At 46.3% G+C, this 21289-nt stretch overlaps 1 protein-coding gene across 4 annotated transcripts in view; it reads right to left on the minus strand.

The window, feature by feature from the left end:
* LOC119651796 (5-hydroxytryptamine receptor 1) overlaps positions 1–21289 on the minus strand; it is a 271379-nt gene that overhangs the window by 82411 nt on the left and 167679 nt on the right. The window lies entirely within an intron of this gene.

A 21289-nucleotide genomic window follows, 5' to 3' on the forward strand; every position in this document is an offset into this window, starting at 1 on the left:
GTTGTGGTTATGCCTACATCGCGGGCAGAGCTCCTCGGAGCTCGAGCGTGGAGTTGTGCTGTACAACTCGGGTGCCGTACTCCTTAGTTGCGGCAGAGGTGCTAGATAGGCCTCGCATCCACTGGTATGAATGCTGAGCCTTATAAACCAGGACCGCTGTGCTTCCATGGCGGGGCTCTGATTGAGGTCTCAAAATCAATCCGTGTCCGAAGGGGACCGTGGGATTATGCCTTCATGGCAGGTACTCACGTTAAACCCCTAGGACTTTCATTCCGATTGTCGCAAACACTTCAGCCAATGACGCGGAGGCTCTACACTACAGAGTCATGGATCTTGTATCGAAGACAGTGCGGATCAAGACTGAAACCCATTAGGTCAGATTGTTACCGGACAGGACTCTTCGGACTATAGCACAGGTTGCAAGGATAACCGCTTTTTGCATATCCATGTATAGTTCAGCCCTAAGATCGAGCGAGTTCAGCGCTTTATGTAAGTTCTACGGGACTAATCCCGTCGCTGAAATTACTACTGGGACTACTTTGATCTTTTGTAGTCTCCAGGTCTACTTCATATCGTCTGCCAAGGGGCCGTAGTTCCGGATTTTTTCGTGCTGTTTTTCAACAGTGTTCCGGTCCAACGGTACGGCTACATCGATTATAAAGCACGCTCGTTCTTCCTTCAGAAGCAGAACTAGATCGGGTCTGTTATGATTAACACTGTGGTCAGTGGCAATAGTGTGATCCCACAGTAGTTTGACCCGATCGTTTTCCAAGATTCTCTGCGGAGTATACTTATAGTAAGGATGGTAGGTTGCCACTAAGTTATACTTCAACGCAAGGTTTTGATGGAGAATCTTGCAGACGGAGTTATGACGATTGGTGTACTCGGTACTGCTCAACATCCTGCACGCAGATGTTATGTGCTGGATGGTCTCCTCTTCACAGTTGCATAACCTACAACTGGAGTTGGTGATTGAGGAGTCGTGAAGAATGTACCGTTTATAATTTTTTGGTGGTCAAAGGGTAGTATAGGTCCCGGGGCGAAACGTGGATTGGTACCCACGATGGAGCATAAAACCTGGGAAATGCCTGCTGAACCAACACCAACAGCTCTACTACCAAACCCTATCTCCACCTCCACGTGGTGACCGCCGGGAGCTGCAGACGGAGAAGGATGAAGGCCAGTCTCCCGCGCCTAAAAACGGGACAAATTGTACCAACTGGTCCTTCAGGTTGGGGGTTGGGTAGGGCTGACAACCCTACACGGAAAACAACAAGTTACGAAGCCACAACAGGGAGCTTACAAAGACTGTTCCGCTCGAAACGTCTCACCATAGGGTCAAAGCTCTTACTGTACAAGACTATGATCTTGCCAGTCCTCATATATTCCTCGGAAACTTGGGTTCTTAGCAAGAAAAATTGCGAACTCTTGGCCGCGTTCGAGAGAAGAATCCTCCGAAGAATTTTTGGCCCCCTACATGAGGATGGACGATTCCGTAGCCTACACAATGACGAAATCTATGAGCGATACCATGACCGTCCGGTTGTGGATAAAATCCGGCTCAATAGGTTACGGTGGGCGGGTCACTTAATCCGTATGGATGAAGATGATCCCACCCGGAAAGTCTATAAGGGCAATATCTATGGTAGGAAAAGAAGACGAGGCAGACCCTGCCTAAGACGGATCGATGGCGTGGGCCAGGACGCCAGACAGCTTTTAGGGATATCGAATTGGTGGACCTCGGCGCAAAATCGGGATGTCTGGAGTTCCTTATTAAGGCAGTCCTAGACCGGATACCGGTTGTTGCGCCGTTGATGATGACGATAATTTTTTTGTTGGGAGCGAAGCATCCTGAATTGAAGTTAGGAATGCTTCGGTCTCATAGAAAAGTACACCATTTGTCAACCATTTGTTGGAGGCTTCGATGTCAATGCCTGACAACAATAAATTGTTGATATGACCTCCGTGAATGGGTTTCTCTTTCCACATGTCGATCTTCTGTTGGACTGAAGTAACCCGTATTTGCTTTCATGCAAAAGATGGGATAGCGCATTCAAAGCCAAACAAAACCACAGTCGCCTTGGAAAATGCCACGCCTGATTGGTATCTCTCCTGATGTTTGTGAGGATACCGATAGCTTCGTGCTCCAATTCTTCATTACTGTTCTCAGAAGAAGAACGACATTCGGGTTGATTTTATACGAGCGTAACACTTGTAGTAACCACGAATGTGATATGGAGTCAAAGGCTGATTTATAATCGATGTAGGCTGTCGAGATGTTTGGTTTTTGGTGGACAGCCTGCTTTACAGCTACCGTATCGATTATAAGCTATTCTTTGCAGCCTCGGGAGCCTTTTGCGCATCCTTTTTGGTCCTCAGCTATCAATTTATGAACATCAAGATGTTTTGAGATGTTCGCGCACAGAACTGAAGTGAAGACCTTGTAGATGGTAGGAAGACAAGTAATTGGTCGACATTTTAAAGGGCAAGAGACACCCCTGTTCCTTGGGGATGAGGAAAGTTATCCCCTTGGTGAAAAATGGTGGAACTAAATCAGGATCGGCAATCATCTGATTAAATTGATTTGCCAATATCCTGTGAGTGCTCTTGAACCGCTTCAGCCAGAAGTTGTGAATCTTGTCAACTCCTGGCGCCTTCCAGTTACCTGCCTTGTCAAGGGCTGCTTTAACGTCGACTTCAGTTACGTCAGGCATGGTCATTTCAGGGAGGGCCTCGCATGAACGCATAAGGTGTGGGAGCCACGCTGCTTCTAAATTGCAACGGCTGGATTCACTCCAAACACTTCACCAGAAGTCTTCTGCCTGATCCAGATCGAGGTTACTTTCCCTATCTGAGTTGGTGAGATTTTGTAGAATCCCCGTTGGTTCTGGAAGCACATGGTGTTGTCTGTCCTTCGCTGAAAGCTTTTCTGATACCTACAGATGCGATTGGGGCATACCGCAAGTTCCTGTTTCAGCACCTCGAGGATTTCTTCGATTGGCATATCATTGGACAGATGGTAGTTTCCAATGATGTTCGCAACGCATCTGTGCACTCTTGGTGATGGATTTCCAAGGAGTGCTTACGTCACACGACCAATCTCTTTTCTCAACTTTTCGACCCTTTTGTTGAGTCGAAACACCCAGAACGGTAAAGTCCTTCTGCGCATACCTCTGTTATTCGCTCTAAGATGTTGATTATGGAGACGAATAACCGTGGCAGCTGCAACGTAGATCAGGCTGTGAACCTCTGTAGCAGTAATCTCGCTAGCCAAACGATCAGCCAAAATTCTGTCAACGGCAGCAATTATGTTAGTAGTTGCCGAAGTAATCTTCAGTTTTGGAATCTTTGGCCTAGCGTCTGGGAGAATCTCAGCATACTCTGTGAATGCGACCTGGAATGCGGTCAAAGCCTCATTATAAATTGGGTCGACATCCCCAGTTACTAAGCTTCTCCTGACTACTGGATTCATGGAGTGCCTTACAGGTGGAGTACTTGTGTTACTCCTTTCACTAGTCCGGTAATTTGATGACTCCAGCCCGAGCTCAAGTGAAACCTCTTGGAAGATTTGTTGCCTAGTTGGTAAGGCAACTCGGTTGTTATTCACGATTACCCGGTATTGATTGACAGCGTTCTGCTCCGGAACATGGCTTAGTTCCGGGAAGCGGGTTATAAACGCGTCATGGAGTCGATGTCTGTACCCTGATGGATTGCGTTCCAAATCCGTGACACGGTAATAGGCGCGGACGATGAATTCGTTGAGTTGGTTCGTCCAAACCATACGGCGCCTAGGTCTCCCGTCCCTGATGGTTGACGGCATAATCACCAAAACATCCAAGGGCGAAGAGCCGCTCTGGTGTTGCTGAACGACCCTTAACCGTGTTGGGTACTGTCTTCGTGTCCCTGGGGTCCCCTTAAAAGAATTTGAAATATTTTCCCCAATTTTGTTCCCACGAGTATTGGGGAGGCAGTCAACCCTGCAACAGAGCCCCAATGTTGCAATGCCCCATGGTTACCTCCAAAGGTAGGGAAGGTATTTGGAGGGGAGCCGCTGAAATACAGTGTAACGTCACTGCAATTCATCCGATAGGCGCGTCGATCCCTGCACCCCGGATTGCGGATTTGTTAAGGAGGTTTACTCCCCCTGAAAGGGAAGAATCGGTAAGGGAGGATGAACACAAAGGGAAACGTTCTGCTTGTCCGCGGCTACTTATTTACAAGATTAACTTGCGGTATTCGTGGCTGACCCGGTGGGTCGCGCCTGGTCGCATGTAGCTCTGCGTTTGCAACTCAGGTGAGGATAAACCTGGTACGCCAGGATATATATATAGTTTTTTTTAGGCATTCAGGAACATAAATAAACTGCGGAACCAACCCCACTAACAATTTGGGAATAATTTTAATTTCCTAACCTTTTCGAAAACCCACTTCAAGGCAGTCAACATACATTTTTAATATCCACAGGAAACGTTATCAGCTCGTGAGCGGAAAATTCAATTCTACTTCAACCTTTTCCTTCCCCCAAAAGGCTCCCTTCTAATTTTCCGCTGTCATCTATTACGATAGTAAAGCCATGTCTATACTATGTGAAAAGCGCCTAAACTTCATTTCATACACGTGTGAGCCCCAACTTTAAATAATTAACTAAGTCCTAAGTGAAAGTAAAATGTCAGTTTACAACCAGAATATGGAATTAGAAGGCGAAGGTAACGAAAATGTAACTAAAGGAAATTATCTTACACTTGAAATGGTTGGAATCGTAAGAAGGAAGCCCGGGAGGAGGGGAGGAATTGAGTTGTTAGCAAAGGACGAACGTTGCAGGCATGTCCTTTCTCCATTTTTAAATTTCCAATCGATAGTGGGGGTTGAAAAGTTGTTTACGTTTTTGACCGGATCTATTTGTATTTTACGCGCATGGGAAGGATATGGTGGAATTCGAGAAGGATGGAGGAGGGGGATGGGAGGCTTATAGAACGTGGAGTGAGGTTTCTGAAAGATGAACTCAGAAGCGTCTGATTCCACATGTGATTCTTCCACTACTCAAAACAGATTGTCTATGTACCATTAACACTCCTCCAATCTATCAAAACTTTCTATCTTTATAGACTTAAAAAATCTCCGAGTACATCTGATCCAATCTATCAATCAATCAATAATTGAAAATTACACCACGAGGGGAGGAACGATTTCCCATTAGCGATGTCGCTTTACCAATAATGATCGCACGCGTACTTACGCATGTACGCTTGGATAAACACATCCATTTCGTGGAAGTTCCTAAAGAAAAATGCTCCCAAACTCTTGGGATTTGTTTGAAATTTTTGAGGAAAACTTGACAAATTAGAAGGCAACGTAAATGTGCTATTTCTGGTTGGATCGCATGTGATGAAATCCTATCCTTCAGTCCACTGACTTCACGTCGATTTCGTAAATATTTATGTATTGTTGTTTTTGAATTTGAATATAGCAAGGGGGTGAGTTGGAGGGTGCGGTTAAGGGAACTATGTATATCCCAAGATGAATTGTCTGATTTATGGAGATCTATCTGTCTGGAGCGTGATTTGATGTTTGTTATACAACATTTGAAAGTTTATTGAATGAATGAATTGGTTCAAAACAACCCCCAAATGAATCATTACCACCGTCGACTGTGCCAAAGAGTTACCGACGTCAATTTTTAGGTGAAAGGCCTCAGTTTTTCCTCTAATTTTCTGAATATTTTGAACGATTGCCATACTGCTGTCAGTGAGTTGTTTAAAATCGATTTTAAGGATCACCTCCATTTTCTTCTCTAGGAGCCTTATTCATCCAAAAGTCTGTGATAATTCCATCATCATCATTTCCATTTTATGTGAAAGTTTTCCGTTTGGCCTATGGTTCAAATTACCAATAAAATCACACCTAATTTGGCTATTTATAGGTAGGACTCCCCTATAACCTTTTTATGTCGCGTCGTCGCGTCAATTTCCGCCTCAGCTCTGTGTGGGGCGAACCTTGGACATCCTCCGGGAACATCTCGCATGTCGGGAAATATGGGGAGTCTTCACGTCCGAAGTGATAAAGGTATGCATGGTACCCTTAGTGTAAGCTTAAGAATTGAGATAGGTCGTAGCTAACTTGACCGTGTCTTCGTACAATCCAGTTGGTGACGTCTGGACACACACATCGCGTTGATTCGTTCGATGTTGTACGGTAAACGCGCGAGGTTCGCAATGCACTCAATCGATATGAGGCTGCGATTTTTCTTCTATTTGCTTCGGAAGCCTTTGTCGCTAAATTCTCAATACAGCGCTTGAATTTTAGTCTTTGGTCAACCACCCCGTATTTAAGGGTTGGTCGGGAATTGTGACCTTTATCGACGTTTGCTTCCTTCTCTTGGTGATCAAAACTACTTCGATTTTATGCGTTGTGAGCGTTAGGCAAGATCTTATTTCAAAAATTGAATCGTTTGTGAGGACCTCGATTTTCTCAATACCTTGTGCGACGATAGTCACTCAATGTCATCTGCATCGATAGCCTACGATAGTCACTCCAATGTCGTCTTTAACGGGTCGCTTACGATACGGGGTGTGACGTCCCCGAGGTGCCCAACTAAGTAGTTCTGACCCCCTAGCTGCGTCCTAGGTAGTAGCCTTGAGAAAGCCTCGCGATGAAGAGCGAACCGAGGTGACTGGCATACGTCGGGACATACTGGGAGTCTCCGGAGCCGTCGACAGCTCTCTGACGTCGATGGGGTGATGAGAGCGTAGCTCTGCCAAGGTGGTAGTTGTGACGTATATTAGGAGCCAACCCCTTCGGGACCCTGGTCGAGTAGTGAGTATTGACCCGATATTAGTAGACTGCGTTTCCCCGAGCGAGCGCTGATTCGTCCGTGAATTCCAAAATCAGTTAAGTGTAGGTCAGATCTCAGGGAACTAGGTTAGGGGCTGTGTCCCTGACTGAGATGGCAACTCGAATACCTTGTAGTGTCTCTGTTCAGGAAAAAAAACCCAGTCAGAATCGTTAGTATTGAGCAGATGGATTCGGACACAAACCGAGGGCAAATGCAGTCGACCGTCCTAGCTAGAGCCGAAACGGAAAAGCTCATCAGGAAATGCACAGCAGTGGTGAAGCGTATGCGGTCGGCAACGTTCCTCCAGAGGAGCGTTAGCAAAGGCGTTAAAAACGGGCTGATGGAACTGGACGAACTATTGGATCGCATCTCCTTCTATATGCGAACGTGGAGAGCAGCGGAAGATGATTGGGGAGCAGGAACAGTCGCACTCCCCGTTGAAAACGCTGCTTGCGTCAAACGGACCACAGATAGCCCACTGCAAAGCGAACTGAGGAAAATGCGGGAAAAGGACGGCGTATCTGAAGGAGAGTATTAAAGTAGTTTACAGGGCCCAAAAAAAAGAGCGAAGAAGGAAAAAAGGTAACAACTTGCTTCGCCTGAGACCCGCCTGTCCGAAGACAAGGAGGCTGCCAGTCAAAAGCCTGGGGCAGAAAAGACGAGGAAACGAAGAAGGATTAGACCGTCGGCTCTGCTCGTTAAGCAGAACGCAAGACATTTGCAGAAGCCCTTACTGAAATCCGAAGACAACGAAGCAGAGGTGTCTTCCATACGGAAAACGAGGAGTGACGGAGTCCTCGTCGAACTGGGTCCGAGGACGACTAGCAAGAGTACTTTCTGCGAAGCGGTCAAGGGGTTATTTGTTTCCAGCCTTCTTGACTGCTTCATAGGGTCGGTCGCAGTGGAGGAGGCGATAAAGCATGAATGTCCAGAGGTAATCAATGCACGGATAGATATCACCTCTGTAAATACTGCTATAGAGGAAGTTCCCGATCAATATGCGAGGAAACTCCTTAATACATGAGCATCAAAATTGGATGGGTAGTATGCAGTGTACGAATAGGGACAGTCCTCACCAAGTGCTACAGTTGTCTGGACTATGGACACATGTCAGCAAGTTGCAAGGGACCGGACAGGAGGACAGCATGCCAGCATGCGGCCAGGTGGATCACCAAGCGAAGACCTGCAATGAAAACGAAAATTGCGTTCTGTACAGGGATCGTGGCGCGTCTGGTGAGAGCGTTGCACACACTGCGGGCTCGGGACGGTGTCGAATCTTCAGGGTGGAATTGGGGAAGGGTTGGGATGCGAATGGCATGGTTCGCATTTTACAAATTAACATGCACCGGAGTGCAACCGCTCACCATTTGATAGCATAGTTTGTTGCGGAAGTGATTGCTGATCTAGTGCTGCTGCCAACTGGGTTAGGGACACCGTTTTACTTCTTTTTCTGGAAGAAGGTGTTTAGAGATAACATTTTTGAGCGTTTACTTGACGTCGAGCGAGACTATGCCGGATATTAGGCGCCGGCTTGATGCTCTGGAGGACGCCATTTTTAGCACGGCGGGACGAATGCTAGTATGCGCTGATTTTAATACTAGGGCCCTTGAATGGGGCATGTCTCAGTCAGACTTTAGAGGGAAACGGCCTCGTAGTTTTAAACACCGGATTCACGCCAACGTTTCGGCGCCCAGGCTGTAAAGCAAGCATTCCTGCAATCAGTTTTGCGTTGGAATATTTGGCATCATCGGTTGAAGGGTGCTGAATCCTAGAAGACTTCTCGGCAAGTGATCATCAGTATATCGCATTCGAAGTGGCTGACGCTATTTACCGGCAAACAACAACGCGATGGTCCTCCTGCCTGTGGAATGTCGTGAGGGTGAACATCGGGAAGTTCTTCGAAGCTCTTGGTGCAGGCAAAGCCGCGCTGAAGGACGGTCCGGGGGTGATAGCGCCGCAGCTGACGCCGTCGTAAATTCAGTGATGAACCTGATAACAACCGCGTGTGAGGCTTCCATGGCTCGGAGGGGGCCCGGCCGTGAAGAGCCTTCTATGTACTGGTGACGACAGAAATTGCCAACCTACGGAGGGAGCGTCTTAAGCTCAGCCGTTTGGCACAAGGTTTACATGTCACCGAGGACGCATGCGTCATAAAGGCACAGTATGGATCAGCAAAAAGGAGACTCCGTAGCTCGATAAATAAAAGTAAAGCTCGCGGCTGGCAGATCCTTGCCAACGAGGTGAACGTGGACCTGTGGGGACTTGGCTATAAGCTTGTCACCCGGAAAATCAGGGCTCTGCGGAGGCCCTGCATACTAAGTATCGACCAGATAGACCGCATTTTGCGGGCATTGTTCCCAGACTTCCTGTACGGTGTGCCTGATCGTGAACGAGATAACGAAGCGCCGAGAAACGCTAAAATCAAGTCTACCTGCCAGTAGTTATACGTGCGGATCGGCGAAGTATTTGCTGCTGCGAGTTGTAACGATTGCGGTGTTAAATTATGATACGGGAAGAACCGACACTTTAACGCCTGTATGGACCAGGTAGTTATCCGATTGCCTATTTCGGGAGGCGGATATAGACCTTGGAATACTCCTACTCTTGCAAAGCACCGACAACTTTTACTAATTCAGAGACGGTAGCTGGTAATGCTGCCAAGATCTCCTGCAGCTGAGCCACTTGGTTTGAGTTGCCGCGAGATGCCTCACCAACCGTGGGTCGTACGTGAACCTCGTGAACTTTGTCCGCGGTAACGGCTAACGTATCCAGATTCGCAGAATCTACACGCTCTCCGGAAGCCCTTCCAGCACAAAAACTGTGGCAGCTCGGTGGCGCCTTTCTTATTTAACGAGAGATATTGCGAAATCTTAGCAGCGTTCGAGAGAAGAATCCTCCGAAGATTTTCTGGCTTCCTACACGAAGACGGACGATTCCGCACCCTCTATAATGGTGAAATCTATGAGCGATACCACGACTGTCCAATTGTTGATAAATTCACTTGGGTCACATAAACTGTATGGATAGGGAAGATCCAGCCCGCAAAGTGTATAAGAGTAATATCTATGGTGGAAAAAGGAAACATGGTATGCTTTTCATGAGATGGAAGTATAGCATAGGTCAGGATGCCAACCAGCTTTTAGGGATATCGACTTTGGTCTAAAACCGAGATGTCTGGAGTTCCTTACTAAGGCAGGCGTAAACCGGATAGACACTGTTTGTTAGGCTGTTGATGATAAAGATGATGACGTTAGGAGGAGTTTTCCCCGATCGGTTGAAGTGACAAAAACTAGTTTTGCCCCAAAAGCCCAATAAGCGACCAGGACATCCATCATCATACCGCCCGATTTCGAAAGAGCCAGGGACAGTTTGGTTTTTTTCCAAACAGTCGATACTCTAAACGTAGTTTTGAAGCTGGCTCGAGACGCGATGGTCTCTCTGTTCGGAAGCGGACGTAAAAACGCGGGGGAGCGCCTATAGTTCCGGGTCTGGATGGCTTGGCGAATAGAGCCCTTAAGATTGCCGTGAAATCCAGAGCGGACATGTTCGCTGAGTTGTTCGAAACGTGCATGTCCTAGGGCATATTTCCTGCATAATGGAAGCGATAGTAGTTGGTGCTACTGCCTAAGGCTGGCAAACCTCTAGGTGAGCCAACCTCCTATAGACCTATTTGTCTTTTGGACACTGTAGGGAACATGCTAAAGTGAGTAATCTATAATAGATTACTCCTAGTTGTTGAGAGCCATGGAGGCCTCTCAGATCGACAGTATCGATTCCTTGAAGCCTGATCAACCATTGATGCCATCAAAATGATTACTGGCTTGGCCGAAGATGTAATCCACGCAAAGGGTAGTACTAGCAAATATTGCGTGGTGGTGACCCTGGACGTGAGAAATGCATTCAATTCGGCCAATTAGAATCTAATACGGGAATCTCTGGCGAAGATTGGTATCCCCGCTTCTCTTGCAGCTATTGTCAACAGCTATTTACAAGAACGGAGGCTTTGGTATGACACTGATGATGGATCGTAGGAGTACGTTGTCTCTGCGGATGTCCCGCAGTGCTCCGCACTAAGCCCACTGATGTGGAACATCATGAACACACATAAACTTAACTTAAAGCATCCACTGCAAGTGTGGCCCTAGCAATGATGATGCTAGACGTGGGAGGGCTACGACATGCTTCTAAGTTGCTTATAGCTTGGACAGTGAGTTCGAACCTGCTCTATGCAGCTCCGATTTGGGGAAAGGCGTTGCAGGTTACGTTTAACGCTAACAAACTAAGTTCAGTCTACAGAAGAACAGCCCTAGCTCTGCTCAGTATTCAGAACTGGTCGCATCTATCCAGAGCAAGCTGGAAAAGGCAGAGGAAACTAGAAAAGCGCGGTTACGTACGCCACGTAGAGATGAAAGGGAACCAAGCGAAAATGAGCTGACTTCGCCCCGTGATTGGACGAGGCTTATGGGTGGTTTTAGTGGGTTAGAATCCCACACGCTGGCGTGTCCAGGCGAGTGTCTTTTGAAGATTTCCACCTCCTCAAAAAAAAAAAAAAACAACCAGACAGACAGACAGTAAACTGATCTTAATAAGGATTTGTTTTACACAAAACCTTAAAAACGACAGCTCGATCGCAAACGTGGAGCCGAGTGTCGCGATCGAAGGGGAAAGATCCACGACTGATCACAGTCTCGATCATTACGTCTCTTGCCTCATATGGTTATTGAGTCGCAGCCCATGAGGTTATTTCTCTTCCTTGACAGCTTCAGGCCATCTGAAGGATGCCTCTAAATGTATGAGCTTTGCAGGGACTAAGGAAGAGAAGATCGAGACTGTGATCCGTCTTGAATATCTCCCCCTCGATCGCGGCACTGGGTCCCGAGATTTATGGCTGAACTAATGGGAGATCGCTAAAATGCAATCTCCTTCGTTTGGAGTCAGAGAGCAAAGTGAAGATAAGCCATTGGGGACGGAACGGAACAGAATATAGACTACCTACGTATTCCATTAGATATTTATCTCACTCATTACTTTATTCCTACGAAGAAGAAAGAATATTTATCTTTTCAATTACTGTAACGAAGAGATAACCGTTTAACATAAAGGTAGGGAAGGAGTGTCCTTCCACAGAAGCTTGGACGGCCATACCTTTCAGCATATAGCCGCAAAGACCCGTAGATCCGTCTTAAAGTCTTAAAGACAAATACAACAAATGACTAGCTCTTGTGTTATTTTACTAAGGAAAGGGCAGGAAATTCAATTCATTCAATTGAGGCTTAGGAACCCTTGCTTCCGGAGGAAGAAGGTTAGAAAGGTGAAGGCATGGAGCCTAGCATGAACAATGTTGAGAATCTATTGTTTCTCTATCTACCATCAACAAAGTTGTGACCCGGAATAGGCTATCTTCTACAGATTCAAGGAACCTGAACCTTAGAAAATGCTAGGCCTGGATTTAGGAAATGTCGGCCCTACGTTGGGCGCCATTGCAATGAACTAAAATGGAATTGTAGTGGTCGTTTGACCAGCTACAATGGGCTGCTCACGTTCAACGTATGACTGACACTCGAATATCTACAAGGGTATTTGAAGGGTTAACAGACGGGCGAAGGACAGTGGGGAAAGCCCGAAAGCGTTGGATAGATTTTCTGCTGATGAAGACAGGCCATCAGTGCTCGGATACCTTCAAGACCGTTGGGGGAAGGAGACCCTCGGAAGTGTAGAGCCTCGACGGCGATGACGAACTGAATGAATAATAAAATATCTTTTCATTGATAGAATAAAATGTAGGGACGAAAATGGAGTCTCCTACTCTTGGCTGAATCCGTAACAGTTGAGCTTTCATTTGTATCATGTTTACCAGGTGTACTCCTAGTTAATTTCCGGGGTTTTTTGTGAATAAAACACATAATTCCAAGGGAACCGTAATAGTTATTTTATTCGAAATTTTTTTCATCGCTTTCTACACATTTCTCCCACCTTTCTGGTAATTTGTGAGTAGCACGCCAGTAGAATTGATTGTCTTTGGAGTTGAACCACTCAGTGAGCCATTTCCGCAAATTTTCCGAGGAGTCGAAGTGCATCTCAGAAAGTGCGTGGTCCAATGAAGCAAAGAGGTGGAAGCCCGATGGGGCTAAGTCTGGTGAGTAAGCCGCATGGTTAAGGACCTCCCACTTGATTTTTTCAAGCGTGTCGCGAACGACTTTCGACTTATGCGATGGTGCATTGACGTGGAGCAAAATCACCTTCTTCTGTCTTTCTTGATATTCTGGTCGGTTCTCCGCAACCGCTCGGCTTAAATCTTTCATTTGTTATTTGTAGCGAACAGCGTTCACAGATTCACTAGGTTTCAGCAGTTCAAAGTAGATCACACCGGTCTGGTCCCACCACATACACAGCATGACCTTCCTACCGTAACGATTTGGTCGTGCCGTCGATGTCGATGCTTCACTTGGACTTACCCACGATTGGTTGCGTTCTCCAAAACAATCCACTTTTCGTCGCCCGTAACAATTCGATGGAGAAAACACTTTCTTTTGTACCGTTGAAGCAGCATTTCACACGTCACTTTTCGGTTCTCCATTTGTCTCTCGGTCAGTTCATATGGCACCCACTTTCCACACTTCTGAATTTTTCCCATGGCTCGCAGACGTTTCGTAATTGGTTGCTGTTGAATTCGCAACGTATTTGCAAGCTGTTATTGCGTTTGCGTGCTGTCTTCATCCAATAATGCTTGCAATTCGGCGTCATTAAACGATTTTCGCTTGCCGGAGCATGCAGCGTCGTTCAGCTCGAAATCTCCATTTTTGAATTGTCGAAACCACGTTAATGCACGATCGCTATAAACTTTCGCAAGCGCACGTGGCTCTCGGACATTTTTTTCCTTGATTGAACATGAAAAGCAATGCATGGCGCATATGCTCGAAATTCATTCAATAAAAACTTGCTGGAGGAGCTTTTTGGGGAAACGTCAACGCAGTTTAGACACTCGACAACAAGTAAATAAAATGACAGATATGTGTGACCAACAGCGACACAAAACATAGAACGCCATCTATCCAAAAAAATCGGAAATTAATTAGGAGTACACCAGGTATTAGTTCAAATCTGGCTAGACTGAATAATATCTTTTCAATAACATCCTCAATAAGTAGCTCCTCAACTTTCTCCCAAGAGTTACTTCTGGTATCACGTCGTGACCCGGAATTTCAAGTTCTACTCACTGTGATTATCCTAAATTTGAAATAACTAGAACAAAGCGTGCGAGCGTGTTGGTGTGTATCTAAGTTATTATCTAAATTTTTCACTTTAATCACCTGTTTACGGTGATCTCTTGGCTTCCATTCCACCGAATCTGATTCGTTTTCAAATAGTAACAAGCGATACATTTGCGAACTCTTTAAAGTGGAAAATGAGTTGAATTTCATCGTCATGAAATCATCAACAATTCATCCGCCCACGCACTTAATTATAGTCGTTACCGTTTCAATTTCGAGTATCTTTACCTCTTCAGATTCTTTTTTTTTCTATTTTATTATTTACACTTGAATGGATATTTTTACACCTTTCAATTTATTATTAATATACGCACAGAAGCACTGTGTGTAAATATTATTTTGTTCTGAGTAAACACAGGCTCCCCTGGCATCCCCCAGTGCTTTCCATCACTTTCAGTCTGCGGCTTATCGTTCGCATACTAGTTCGCCTATTGTCACGGCGATAAATCATTACAAAACGAATTCAGTAGCAACACCGCGAAATTTATATGGCCAGATATAGTGAACATAAGTGTCTGCAAGAGATGTGGGGGTGGGAGTTCTGGCACTTCACGCTGATTCCATTCACACTGATTGCGAGGCATAAGTCATCGATCATTATTTATTTTCACTGATAACGAGGCACTTGTGCTGTAGTTTGCGGACTACTGATTACGGCGGTTAGTGATGCGACATATTAGGAATATGGAACATAAATAAGGGGCCTGGAGTACCTAGCTCCGATTGCAGGTTCAATACAGATACTGAGGGTGTTTGTTTGATAGGAAGATACTTCAGGTGTAATTGCTAATTGCGGAAAATTGATTTTCCAATTAGTTTCCATGATTTCTTCCGTATTTCACTGTGTTTCAGACAAACCGCACTTAACCGATTTTCAATCATCAAAGGAGGGGGTGGCCTGGCTTTCTCAACCCCTCAACACGAGATTACTATCTGAATCTCCTCCGACTTTAATCTATTCTTTTCAACTTATGATTGACCAACCTGAAAAGCACCTGGTCTACCACTCACTGAACACTCCACTGCATTTCTTCTTCCTCCAGATTTTTCCCGGTCACACTCACACCCGGCCTTAAGCGAGACATACTGGCTACCGCACGGCTTCCAATTAATAGACAGATACAAGATACAAGATACTGTTCTTAATCAAAATCTTGTTGCATGATTAACGCTAAGAGCCGGATTAGGTAGGAGATGAAGATTTATTGTATCCATCGTGGAGGCGAAATGTCTTTTACGCACCAGAGTGGACAAATTTGATTGTGAACGGTTTGAGCGAGTATGGCGAAGGTCACGGGAGTGGGTGGTAATCTAAACTACATATAATCGAATAGTGGAACATACCATAGTGTACGAGTCTGGGAAGCTTTCTTGGTATCTTGTGGATTAATCCGGTGAGGAGGGAGTAAAAGAAACGAATTATAGACCTGAAACAAGTATGGGGTAAGGGGCTCCTTTCAATTGGTGTCATACCTCGTAATTGCCTAATTTGAAATGTTTGTTTATTCATTTTTAAGGTTTTGTTTTGCAAACATTATTAAAATCGGCTCAATGTCTGTCTGTCTGCCTGTCCGTCTGTATGTTTGTCTGTCTGTCTGTCTCTTTTTTTTGGGGAGGTGGAAATCTTCAAAAGACTCTGGCCTGGGTACGCCTGAGTGTGGGATTTTTACCCACTAAAACCACCCCCGACTCCCCCTATCCCGTGGAACCACCTTTAGGTATTACATCACGGGGCGGAGTTAGCTTACTTTAGCTAGGTCTTCTTTCGTCCACCCGCGGGGTTCGTAACCGCGTCTCCCTCACTTCTTCTGCTTTTCGCAGTTTATCCTGGATTACAGCGATCATGGAATTGATCCCATCCCAGTCTTCCTGACAGGCTACCATTCTCCGGACAAAATTTTCCGGTGATAGCACTTCACCTAGAGTTTCCTCTAGGTTCCTCCTTTCTTCCGTGAACCTAGGACACTAGAAGAAAACGTGCGCAGGGTCCTCTGGGACCCCGCAGTTTGGACAATTAGGCGAGGTGTCCAATTTAAACCTGTACATGTATTGACAGTATCTTCCATGGCCGGTGAGGTGGGTGAGATTATAACTGATCTCCCCATGCTTTCTCTCCAGCCACTTCCTGATGGAAGGAATCAAGCTGTAAGTCCAACGACCCTTTTCTGACTGGTCCCATCGCTGTTGCCATCTGCTTATGGATATCTCCCTTCCGGCTTTTTCCACCTGAGATAAGGGAGAGATGGACCTGGTGGTATAAATGTTCATCATTTCGGTTGCCAGGATGTCAATCGGCATCATTCTCGAGATGACGAACGCTGCAACGCCTGAGACGGCCCTGAAGGCAGAACATACCCTTAGGGATGTTCTTCTGTACACCGTACTCAGTTTATCTGTCTTGCCTAAAACCTGCAGTGCTTTTCCCCAAACTGGGACTGCATACGGCATGATAGAGCTCACCACCCAGGCTATGAGCAGCCTTTAAGTATGCCGCGGGCCTCCTACGTACGGCATCATCCTTGCCAGGGCAACACTCGTGGTAGATGCTCTTTTACAAGTATGCTCTATGTGCTGCTTAAAATTAAGTCCTCCGTTTATCATCACCCCCAAATACTTGATGGCCGGCTTGGAAGTGATGAGACGATTCCCGACCCTAATTTAGGCGTAATTTCTTTTGCGGCGCTTAGTGATGAGGACCGCTTCCGTCTTTTCCTCCGTGAGTGCCAGTCCAGCACTCCCTAGCCAACCCTTAACAACACTGATTGCTTCGTTTGAGTACAACTCAGCATCCTCAAGATGCTTTGCGACCACAACCAGTGCTGTATCATCGGCATAACCCACCACCGTGGCCTCCTCCGGAACCGGAAGGTTGAGTACATCATTATACATGATGTTTCACAGTAGTGGGCCCAGTACAGAGCCCTGTGGGACGCCCGCAGAGATAACGTACTCTTTGGGTCCATCATCGATATCATACCAGCGTGTCCGCTCTTTCAAGTAGTTATCGATAATAACGGCGAGGTAGGTAAGAACACCAATCGTCGCCAGAGACTTTCGTATAAGGTTCCAATTGGCCGAGTTGAATGCATTCCTCACATCCAGGGTCACCACCACGCAATATTTGCTGGTACAACCCCTTCCGAGAATTGCATTTTCGGACAAGCCAGTAACCATTTTGATGGCATCAGTGGTTGATCTGGCTTTACGGAACCCATACTGCCTATCTGAAAGGCCCCCTTGGCTCTCGACGGCTGGAAGTAATGTATTATAAATGACCTGCTCCAACATTTTCCCCATAGTGTCTAGAAGACATATGGGTTTATAGGAGGGCGGTTCCTCTGGGGGTTTGCCAGCCTTAGGCAGCAGCGCAAGCTTCTGCCGTTTCCATGGTGCAGGAAAGATACCTTCCGACATGCACGTTTCGAATAGCTCCGTGAACAAATCCGATCTACATTTGACGGCAAGTTTGAGGGCCTTATTCGGTATGCCGTCAAGACCCGGGGCTTTACTGTCACCTATTCGAATGTAGATCTCCATCAGCTCGTCCGTGGTAACTGGTGGAATCGGCGTCACATTCGGGGTGCGCTGGAAGTTGTCAGTACCCCGCTCTTGCTGGGGAAATAACTCCTCAATCTGATCTGCGGAGACGATTGGCCTCTGAATCGTCCTGTCACAATTTCACAGGCGCTACCCCACGGATTTATGTCCGCTTCCGAACAGAGCTCATTAAAACATTCCCTTTTACTCCGCTGGATGGCGAGCTTGAGGTTCTTGCGAGCTTCCCTATAGGCATGCTCCTTTTGCCCCTGATCGATCCTACCTATTGCCCTCTGAGCTGTTCATCTAGCTCTGTGGTAAATTGATCGAAGGCTGGCAAGTTCACTATTCCACCAATAATTGGGTCTTCTAGTGGGGAATGAGCATCTCCTAGGCATCGACGCTTCACATGCTTTAGAGATGCTCTGTGTGACATGGAGAGCTCTGTCCGTGGAGGTGACTGCTTTGCTAGGCAAGTCTAGCTACACCTCCATGAATGTCTGCTCATCCTTCGCTTTGGTAGACTAACCTGGTGTTTTTCTGGATTTCGGCTTCCGGGCTGCGGGTCTCCTGCCTTGTGGCTTCGTTCTTAGTTCAAAGGTGATTGCCTGGTGGTCGCTGTACGTGAAGTCCTCACTAACTTACCAGGACATGTCAGGTGCTAACGCAGGGCTGACAAAAGTCAGATCTACAATTGAACCAGTTCCCCCTTTCCGATAAGTGTTTATATCCCCTTCGTTGGCCAGAACCACATTCAACTGAGAGAACGCTTCTAATAAGCACCGCCCCCTTGCGTTACTCTCTTTGCTGCCCCACTTGATAGCCCACCCATTAAAATCACCCGCTTTCACTTTGTCCTCTTGCGTGGTGAACAAGATCGTCTAGCAAGTCTTCAAACTCAGGCAGTATGAGGCTTGGTGTGGCGTAACAGCTATATACGATTATACCGTTTATTTTTGCCTACACAAAGCCTCTAGCCGCCTGACCCATGCTACATTGTATGGCTTCACGACTGCACGCCCATGTCGCCGCTCCATCAGTCGAATCCGTGACCCATACACCACCGTTAAAATTTCTGTACGGTTCACTAATGATAGCAATCTCCATCGCGGATTCGTAAGTGGTCTGCGCAAGCAAATCATGTGCGACCCTGCAATGATTAAGGTTTATTTGTATTAACCTCATTTTTTCACTGCAGTTAACGCCTTCCTAAATTCTGGGCATTTACCACTTTATCCTTTTCCTCCTTTTCTTCGCACAAAATGCATTTAGGGTCTCTATTGCACTCCTTGGCAATATGTCCTTTCTCCCCACATCTTCGACATCGATTGGACCGATCAATGCCGTTAGTGCATGTCTTCGCGAAGTGTCCAAACATTAGGCATATGAAGCACCTTTTTTAAGAAATCTGTTCCCTTAGTCGGCAAACAACCCATCCAATCCGAACCTTCCCCACGGCCAACAACTTCTGCGCTGATTCCACTGGCAGTCGCATTGTGGCCGTTTGAGTACCACCATAAGCTTTTCTTAGGCTCACGATAGATTCTTCCCTGAATTCCTCCAACTTGAATTGTGTCTTCAAGGCAGTGCAGATCTCTTCTCTTGATGTTACCTCATCGAGATCCTTGCACTCGGTATAGATCTTATGTTTTTGGGAACGAACCGCGATTTTCTCCCCAAGTGAGTTTATAAGTTGGTTACGAAAGCCGTCGGTTTTTTCCACGCTAGATTTTCTCAGCTCAAACATGAGATCCCCTTTCTGGGTCCTCCGGATTTTGCTGACACTTCCGCCTAGGTCTTTTAGGTCGAGGTCAGATTTCACCTTCTTCAGTATCTGCGCATATGTTAGATGTCCTCTGCTGGAGATTACAATTGCCTCCCCCCTGGTTTCTTATTTCTTTTTTTATTCACGACCTTAGTCCAACCATCGTTCATATTTTCTTTCAGTTTCGGTTCACTAACCGACTTTTCTACTTTTGGTACTTTGGGCCCTTCTGAACTTTTACTTCCATTTGTTGGACTGGTCAAGACCCTTTTTTTACTTTTTGGGGCCTGTTGATTCCCCAAAGCTTCCCCTCTTTGTATCGCACCCTTTTACTTGAGCGAAGGTCGATGACTTTATGCTTGGGTGTCACTTGGGTCGCCTGTGAGGCTGGGATGTCCGGCTTTTCTTTAGGCTTCCTTATTTCTTCCTGTGACCTATTGTATAGCACCCTGATGGCTCTCACCATGTTCTTAGTGGCTTCGTGCACGTTGTGCTTGCCATTGATCAATTCGGACAGCTCAACTATTTTAGTCCCAAGCTGCATAAAAGGTAGTTCTTCTGGGTCAGGGCTCTGTTCTCGGTGAGTCCTGGCCAGATTACTCCTTTCACCTTTTTCAGTTGCTGAGCTCCCATGAGCTTTCTCTTTTGCCTGCTTTGATATTGGAGGAGATCGTAAAATTGATGAGCTTCTCCTGAATGGATCAATTTGCTGTTGCTGGAGTACCTCTTGATCAAATTCGATGGGTGTCGAAATCGCTTTTTTTGGCTTGCTGTCTCCTTTTAGCTCAACATTCTTTGCCTTTGCAATTGGTGTTCTTTGGAGAGTTGAACTTCGTTTCAACACCTTCTTCTCCAAATCTGTAGCATTAGATGCCACGGTGGGCAAGTTTTCCACCACCGAGGCACTGCGGTCGAGGGGTATAGGCGGCCGGTAGCCCGCGTGCTCACTTCCAAAAGCCGCCGGTACTGGGGTTCCGAGCCCTTGCACCGTAATTTTACTCCTTCTCAATTCCTCCATATTGGTTTTATTTTCTGGGTGTCCTTCCCCTAGCCATTTTGGTCCACGCACCAGAGATGAGCAAACACTAGCCCATGCACAGTCAGAGAAGAAAAGTGCATGAACACATATTTACACATCAAAAGGTATGCCCCAATCCGCCAGCTGGGGTCGCGCCTGATGGGAGATCTGGCCACTTCTCACAGGCTCCTCTGTCTGTCTGTTTGTCTGTCTGTCACCGCCACTTTTCTCAGAAACGACTTTACCGATTAGCACGAAATTTGGTGAGAAGGTGGGAACTGTGGATTCCCAGACATGCAGTGAGTGATATCTTTTTACGTTGAGATTTACGAGGGGATCCCCATACATGTAAAAGGGGGGTGTAAAAATTGTTTTCTCTAAATATAGTCATGTGGGGTACCAAGTGAAAGGTCTCGATTAGTACCTTTCGAAGCCAGTCTCCGTTTTGGGATTTATTAGAAAGGCGGGGAGTGGGAGGGGTCGAAAGTGATGATTTCTTTAACGGAGCCATTCTCAAAAACTACCCCACCGAAAAATCTGAAAAAAATCATGAAGCTGCCTCTATATGGTGCCCAAGACTCAGGTTCAGTGGATAAAATTAGTTTAGGAACCTCAACTGTAGGAGAGCAGTAAAGAACCTGCTTTACTCTTCACCAATCCGCTTAAAACTTTGCATTCTCAGATAAAATCTTCAACTGCTTGGCAACATTATCCATCTTTCGCCAGCATGTATCTAGAAGATCTCATTAATTTGACCAAAAGATATTAGCCTACATATGCTCACCCTCCACACATCTCATCCAAACTACACTTCCGGCTATCCAGAAAAAAAAGAGGGGCCCGCCTTGCTTACTCACTTTACACAT

Source organism: Hermetia illucens, chromosome 3, assembly GCF_905115235.1.
Source record: "Hermetia illucens chromosome 3, iHerIll2.2.curated.20191125, whole genome shotgun sequence".
NCBI classification, from domain to species: domain Eukaryota; kingdom Metazoa; phylum Arthropoda; class Insecta; order Diptera; family Stratiomyidae; genus Hermetia; species Hermetia illucens.